General features: G+C 45.3%; 1 pseudogene; it reads right to left on the minus strand.

The window, feature by feature from the left end:
• Nucleotides 1-255: 255 nt before the first annotated feature.
• LOC134403115 (syntaxin-5-like) lies at nt 256-2,410 on the minus strand (annotated as a pseudogene).
• Nucleotides 2,411-7,322: the final 4,912 nt, after the last annotated feature.

Genomic DNA, 7,322 nt, shown 5'->3' on the forward strand with positions numbered 1-7,322 from the left:
GCCAAAGTGGAGGGCGAGATTCCAGGGCAAGGGAGGGATGATCCCTCCCTGATCCCGAGATTCCCTGTGCATCATGTGGACGCACAGGGACGATCCTGGGGTTCACCCCAGGATAAAGCACTGTTTAGCTAAGGCCACAGAGAGACATATACAATCATAGGAAAAAAGATAGAAGTTTTGCTACAACCCCTGCTAAAGGTCAGCCCTACCTGTGAGAAACTATGGAAAACATGGCAGATGCCAAATTCTCCACCATCAGGTCAGGAACACCACAAAGTTGATGGAGAACATAATGAGAATGAGGAAGATCTTCATCATCAGCCACTGGTTGGAGGTGACAGATTGGAAGTTTGACATTCAGCTGGGCATCTTCCATGTTGGTGTCAATTCTCTGGATGGTCTCCTCCTGCTCTCTTGACCATGTGTGCCAGCTGCTGGAATATGGAACCCAGTTCCATAAGTGTCAATTCAACGTTCTGCATGGTGTCTGCTCGGCTCTGGATGTATGAATACTATTTGTTGATGAGTTGCAACTGCTGGCTGGTCCAGTTGTCCATGTCAATAGCCGAGGCTCATCTTGAAGTACAGCGGAGCCACCTAGGTAGCTGGCAGAGAGAGGCACGGCGGACACCAGGGAATGGGAGAATTGTTCTCGCTGCCTCTTCTGCTGTTTCAGATTCTCTGTCCACACCTCCAGAACTGAGTTGAACTAAGTGGACATGAATATAGGAAGAAGTCCCCTCAGCAACCAGCTATACTTAAAAAAAGGTGTGTGGAAATCCTGTCCCCTCCCCAAGGGAAAATTCTCTGAATTTTCCCCCCTCCCTGCGAAAGAGGCAGAAAAAATGCTTCTTTTGCAAGGAGAGAGAAAGTTCCCAAAAATAGGGTGCAGGTTTCAGTCCAGCACTAGTTGATACCCTGTTTAATGATGTAGGCCATCTCCTCCATCTCCTCTGCATTGTCATCAAACAGAGATTATCTCTTGTGGCTGAGGTCCTTCCCAATTTGCTTGGCCATGACTGTGAATTCACTTCTTTGCCATACATCATTCTCTACTAGTTTGTTCAGCTGAAGTCTGTCTGCTCTGCAAAGACTTGCAGGCGGAGAGGAACTCCTGGATGTGCTCTTGACCCAGCGTGGTGTCCTACTTGGGCAGAGGCGTGACTGGGTTTGTGGCGGTGGCGGCAGCAGCGAGCGGAGGCAGAACTTGCATCTGGGAAGGTCTCAGGTAAATTCATGGAATTGGCAAATTACATGTTAGGCATAATTAGGAAAGGAATTGAGAACATAAGAAGTGCCCTGCTGGATCAGACCAAGGGTCCATCTAGTCCAGCACTCTGTTCACAATTGAAAATAAGTACGACTACATGTGGAGTAGGTATCATTAGGTATCCCTCAAGAACAACTCCCCATCCCCATCCTTTGCAACCTGAATTTGGTGGTGGTGGGTGGATTAATTAAGCAAATAACACCTGTGTTCTATTTACTTTTATATATAAATAATTATATATAATTATTATAAGGCCTCTCTCTCTGAGGCCTTAGCTAGACCTAAGGTTTATCCTGGGATCGTCCCGGGGTCATCCCTGTTCATCTAAGTGACGCACAGGGGATCCTGGGAGCAGGCAGGGATGACCCCGGGATGATCCCAGTGTAAACCTTAGGTCTAGCTAAGGCCTCTGTCAGAGCAAGTACTATGTGAATCAAGTGAGAGAATGGAGGGCACTATTTCCTGGAAGTAAAGATTCTTTGAAATTAGCGAGACTTGCTTTCAAGTAAAATGCACTCAGGATTTGCAGGCCAGTGAGTTTCCTACCACAGCATCCGTTTAGTCATTCCATCAGGATAATAGGATTTTTCCTCTGAAAGGTATTTTTCATGAATTCCTTGGCTCACTAAAGGGGGCAGGAACTTAAACAATCCCCTAAAATGCTAGTTATTGAACATGCCTTTAATATCAAGTGCTTAGGATGGTGGCATGGCATTAAGAAGAGTAGAAGCACCTTCCTATCCCTCATAAATTACAGAGTGCGATGTTTTTATCTTTTTTCAATGTGTGAGAGACAGATCGCTGTCTCCAGCAATTGGGAACAGCTAAATTAGATGTTTCCTGGATCTATTTCTCTCTAAAACCTCAAAGAGAAAATTCAGTTTCTGAAAGCCTTTCAATAGAACATTATTATAGGAAGAGTGTGTGTGGTCTTTAACACAACTGAGGACATTCTTCTATCTGATGTGTTTTATTTTATTTTTTTCTAACACAAAAGAACTTGGCAATGTTGGGCTTTTCCCTTTTTCTTTTGAAAGCCGCCTGTTTAAGTACTAAGAGGATTATGATTGAATCCACTTTAATGAACACCTGTGAAGAGGCTACACCTGTTAAAGAACAGACGTAGAACACTGCAGCCATTTTAGATGGGTAGAGTGTGTGTCTAGAAGGAGAAACCCAGTGGAAAGGTCTGGGTTTCTCCTTCCACCAGTGGAATGTTTGGGAGATGCATGGAGGAAGACCTTTCTCAGACAGGTGGGTGATATTTGGCTGGTGGTGGACATACATTTATGTGGACAAACCTCTTAGCAAACTGATAGAAATGCAAGGTGATCTGAGAGCTGCTTCTGCTTCTTCTGCCTGTGCTCCTCCTTCTCTTTCTCCTCCTCCAGGTCCAGTCCTATAGAGATAGTTCTCAGACTGCTGAGTATCCAATACAGGGCAGCCATAGCATGGAGGCAATCCTGTGTTTCTGAGTGGGGGTGAAGGAGGTTGGGGTGAACAAATTAAACTGCATAATTCAGTTTCTCAGTCTCCTCCCCTCCCTGGCCCTGGAACACACTGTTTTCCATATCTCCATGCTCTGTTTCCAGAACTGTGCTGGCTACAAGGGGGACATGAGGGGGAAGAGGGAGAGGAGTGCATTTTCTGGGTTCTGAGGTCAGAGCACTGTTTCTGACCTCGGATCCCAGAAACGAACAATCCTATGTTCTCTGAGACGCTTTTGGGGGTGGGTGGGGGGTGGAATGTTAATAAGATTGCTGTCTCTAAGATATTATTCATTTCAAAGATGTGAAATCCAACATTATAAAGCAGGTACATTAAACAAACACACACAGCAGCAGCAAATCATTTTTAAGCACTAAATAGAGATTGGGATACATGTGTCTTCAAGAGGTTTTTTGTTGTTTGCTTTGTTTTTAAGTCAGCGGTGATTTGGCCATGGGAGGGAGGCCTGGGAGGGAGTTCCAAAGCCATGGGATCATCATGAAGAAAGCCTTATCCCTAGTACCTAATGGCTCTTGCTTGTTTGCCAGAGAGCAGGGTCCCTGATGCTGATCTTGATTCTTGGACAGGCTCATCTAGGGGATGTAGGGGTCAATCGTCACTTTCCTCATACAATGCCCACTAGAAACAGTGCTACACAATCATGCATCATCATTTCCGGGCACATTTCCAGCCTTGTTTTGAAAGCATGCAGCAGGAGCATCTTAAAGATGTTTCTAAACATAAGAGCATAACCATGCTGGATAAGACCAAAGTCCCATCTAGTCCAGCATTCTGTTTGCACATTGGCCAACCAGATGCCTATGCAAAGTCCACAAAAAAATGATGTGATTATAATAGCACCCTCCAGCTCTTGTTCTCCACTCTGGCATACAGAGGGCTTCTTTAAACGAGTGATTTATGGCATGCTCATGACTGGCCACTTACAGAAGTTTGTAGACTTCCTCACCAATGTCACCAGTTTTTCGCCTTCCTTGGAAAGGAGGTGAGAACAGTGGGGAGAGGGACCTCCCAATATGCCGATGAGCAGAAAAGCAAACTACAAAACCAGCGGATCATGTTCAAGATGTGTCATGCCATGTTAGGTAGTTAATCTTGTGCAACACAGAGGATTATCTATGTAACCATTTTTGCCTCTTCCTCCACCTCCTACCCTTTTACCCCAGGAGTTGTGTCTGGTCATTCAGGAAATAAGAAACTTTTGTGTTAGATTATAATGGCCACTTTTCCTAAAGGGGTAATAGAATTTTTGCTGACTGATTGTTTTAGCACTCTTAATGCTTCCTTATGATGGTAATGAAAATCTTGAAATATTAAGCTGATGGAATGTCCTATGATGGAGACTGGGCTGCCCTTTTATACGAGCTAAATTCCTGACCTGATAATGGCTTCAGTCTGTTGGCACAAGTGACAAGAGCACTAAAAATAATCAATGGATATAAATGGAAGCCCAGGAGTTAATTGCCACTGTGGTCCTCTGTAAGATCTAGATTTTGTATGTGTTGCACATTGTCTAAGGCTAAACAAGTGTGAATAAGCTCAGATATATCTATATCTATCTCAGCAAAGAAAGATGCTTTTCAATTTTTCTAAGGGAAACAGTCTTAACACAAGACATAAAAGGAGATTTCATTTCACTGTGAAAAGTGACCATCAAAGTAGCATGTAATGTTCGCACTGTATAGAATACATACAATAAAGCTTTACTCAGGTTACAAAACTGTTTTTCCATTTGTTTGCTATCTCCCAGTCAGACAGCCAGTGTGATGTAATGGTTAGATTGTAGGACAGGGTCTCAGGAGACCCGGGTTCTAATTCCAACTCAGCCAAGAAGCTCACTGGATGTCTTGGTTACTGAGGGCTTTGCTAGACCTACCAGGTGTTCCGTCGTTGAGGAGCGGTGAAAGCGGCTTTTCCCATTCAGCCGTGATGCCTCATGATCCACACCTGCCTTCGATTTGTGGCGGAAGTTTGCGCCAGTTGTGCTGCTGCCACCGCGAGCACGGTTGCGCAGCCACACTGGCCTGATTGCCGCGGCTTTTTTCCCCGCTCACCGCACGGTTTGCGCAAGTCCGAAAGACCGCAAACTTGCGCAGCGGTCAGCGATGCCGCCGCCGGCCCCGGCAGTGGCGGAGCTGGCGGCGGCAGTGGCAGTGCCAGCTGAAGTGCTGCTGGTGCTGTTGAGGGTCAACATTGATGCGCTCACTTCCTGATGGGGGTCGTGGCGGGTGTAATATGACCCGAGGTCAATCGTCTGCATGGGCACTCTGTGCCTACATCTCCCATCAAGCCTCTGAGGTGTCGCCGCCGATGACCGCCTCTGTGCCCTCTCCCCCATCCCAAGGAGCCAACCCACATCTGGCCGTAGCCATGGCAGCAGCCCACAAACAGCTCTGCCGTCTGCCAGCCTGGTACCCACACCAACAGGCAGCGTACAGCACCGCCATTATGCGGCCACGGTGGCTGCCCACCGCGAGGAGTCACCAACTTCCCATGAAGGTGGACTGTGGGATGCCCGGCTTTCCGAAAACTGACCCACACAGAGGTTGCAGTAGAAAAAACAGATGCACTTGCCCCAGCCATCCCCAGCAGCGCACCAGCCACTTTTCCGTTCCTCCGTTCCTGCGCAAACTGTCACTGTGGAAATAATAAAAAAAGCTGTTCCGTCGCGCTGCCCCAGCTGGCGGGCTGGGTGCAAATGGCGGACGTGGCTTGACCGAAGCCGCTGGCCACTCCCCTTTGCACGCCTTTTCCTGATCAGTGCAGACCGCAGTGACCTCACATCCTCCCACACGTACTCCGAATTACCGCGGGCCGGCAGGAAAAGGTGCACTTGAACTCACTTTTTTAAAGCCAGGATAACGAGGCTTTACCGCAGGATAACGGCGGATCCTCGTGAACGTCATCTGGAAGCCTTGACGCGACTGCAGAAGGTAACGCGCGCTACAGCCTCGTCTAGTAATGCCCTGACTCTCAGCCTATAAAAAGGGAGTGGAGAAGTATCATGTATTCCACCTTGGGCTCTTTGGAGGAAAGGCAGGATATAAATGAAACAAAGAAGTGATTCACATACTTACAAATGAATGAATTGAGAGGGGATGTCATCACCCCAACTTCCATATATTTTCAGTTTGCATGGACACTATGTGTAGGGCTGAGATAAAATAACCCTCACACATTCATGCAATCTCAGTGAAGGGAGACAATCCACATGGGCCAAGAAATGTATGCACATGAGTTGTGTTCTCATTGAAACGAATGGGGAAATCATTGAAAACAGGGCACCTATCTGCACACATCAAAATCCTTGCATTAGCACATGTCCATGTTTGGGTGGTAGTATAAACAAAAATAATATAAGACAACCTCTTCATATGGCAGTTTACATGGTCAGAAGATTGCAGTTGTACAAATTAATGAAAAACTTGGCTGCATTAATTGTTTTGAGTCTGAGTGTGACAATAGCCTGGGGCGTTGTTTTATAACCTTGAAAGCAGCTAGGTGCAAAATCTTCAATTGCATTATCATAAAGACATAATGAATATGAATAACGCCCTATTGTACTAGGGCAGCTTTTGCAGGAATCGTGATGATTACTGGAGTGAGATGTTCCCAAATACAAAACAAGGTAATCAAAGTCTAGCCCAACTGTGATCACCATTAAAGTCAATTGTTCTAAATGTCTTTCAAAGTAATGAAAGTTACTATGGTACTGTGACACATGGTGTATTATTAGCTGTTTAGCAATGCTTTGTTGGAAAGATTTAAATAACAACTCTGCACAGTGTGTAAGTTGGTTGAGAGATATGTTGATGAACATTCATTGAAAAGACAGGTTCAAGATCAGAAAGCTGAGTAGCAGAGGCAGTAAGCCTATGTACACCAGTTGCTGGGGAACATGTGTGGGAGGGTGCTATTGCACTCAAGTCCCATTTGTAAGTCGCTGGTGGACAGGTGGTTGGCCATTGTGTGAACAGAATGCTGGACTTGATGGTCCCTTGGTATGATCCACCATAGCTCCTCTTAAATTCTTATGTTTTTAGTGTCGATTATGGGTGAAAGTGATACCTTAGAACCATTATCACTTCATCCTGGTTACCTAGGATGCTTCCAGTCCAGACAAGGCTTTTATGGCACCATCACCTTGCCTCATTCATTGAATTTTATGTGGATGGAGGGGACTGTCCTGACTTTGTCATCTTCAACTCATAACCCTCTTGTGTTTTCCCACTATTTCTTCTGTCTTTTCTCTCACCAGCGAAAATCCACTAAGAAAGAAATGATGGAAAGCTGTTCTCATTAGCAGTGCTAGGCATCCTCCATCTCAATGCATCCCTAAATTCACCGTTGTCCCCTTCCCATATTGATTTTCACATCAATGGAATTGTACAAAAACAAAAAGCCCATGTATTTCTAATTTCTGGTCTGGAGTTTCTTTTTATTTTTTATCATTATTTATTGAATATTGATTTATTTCATTTATCAGTTGTCCAATGAGCAGAGTTCTCTAGGTGGGAAATAGATTAAAACAAAATTAAAAAACACA

The sequence above is a fragment of the Elgaria multicarinata genome, chromosome 8, assembly GCF_023053635.1.
Source record: "Elgaria multicarinata webbii isolate HBS135686 ecotype San Diego chromosome 8, rElgMul1.1.pri, whole genome shotgun sequence".
Classification (NCBI taxonomy): Eukaryota; Metazoa; Chordata; class Lepidosauria; order Squamata; family Anguidae; genus Elgaria; species Elgaria multicarinata.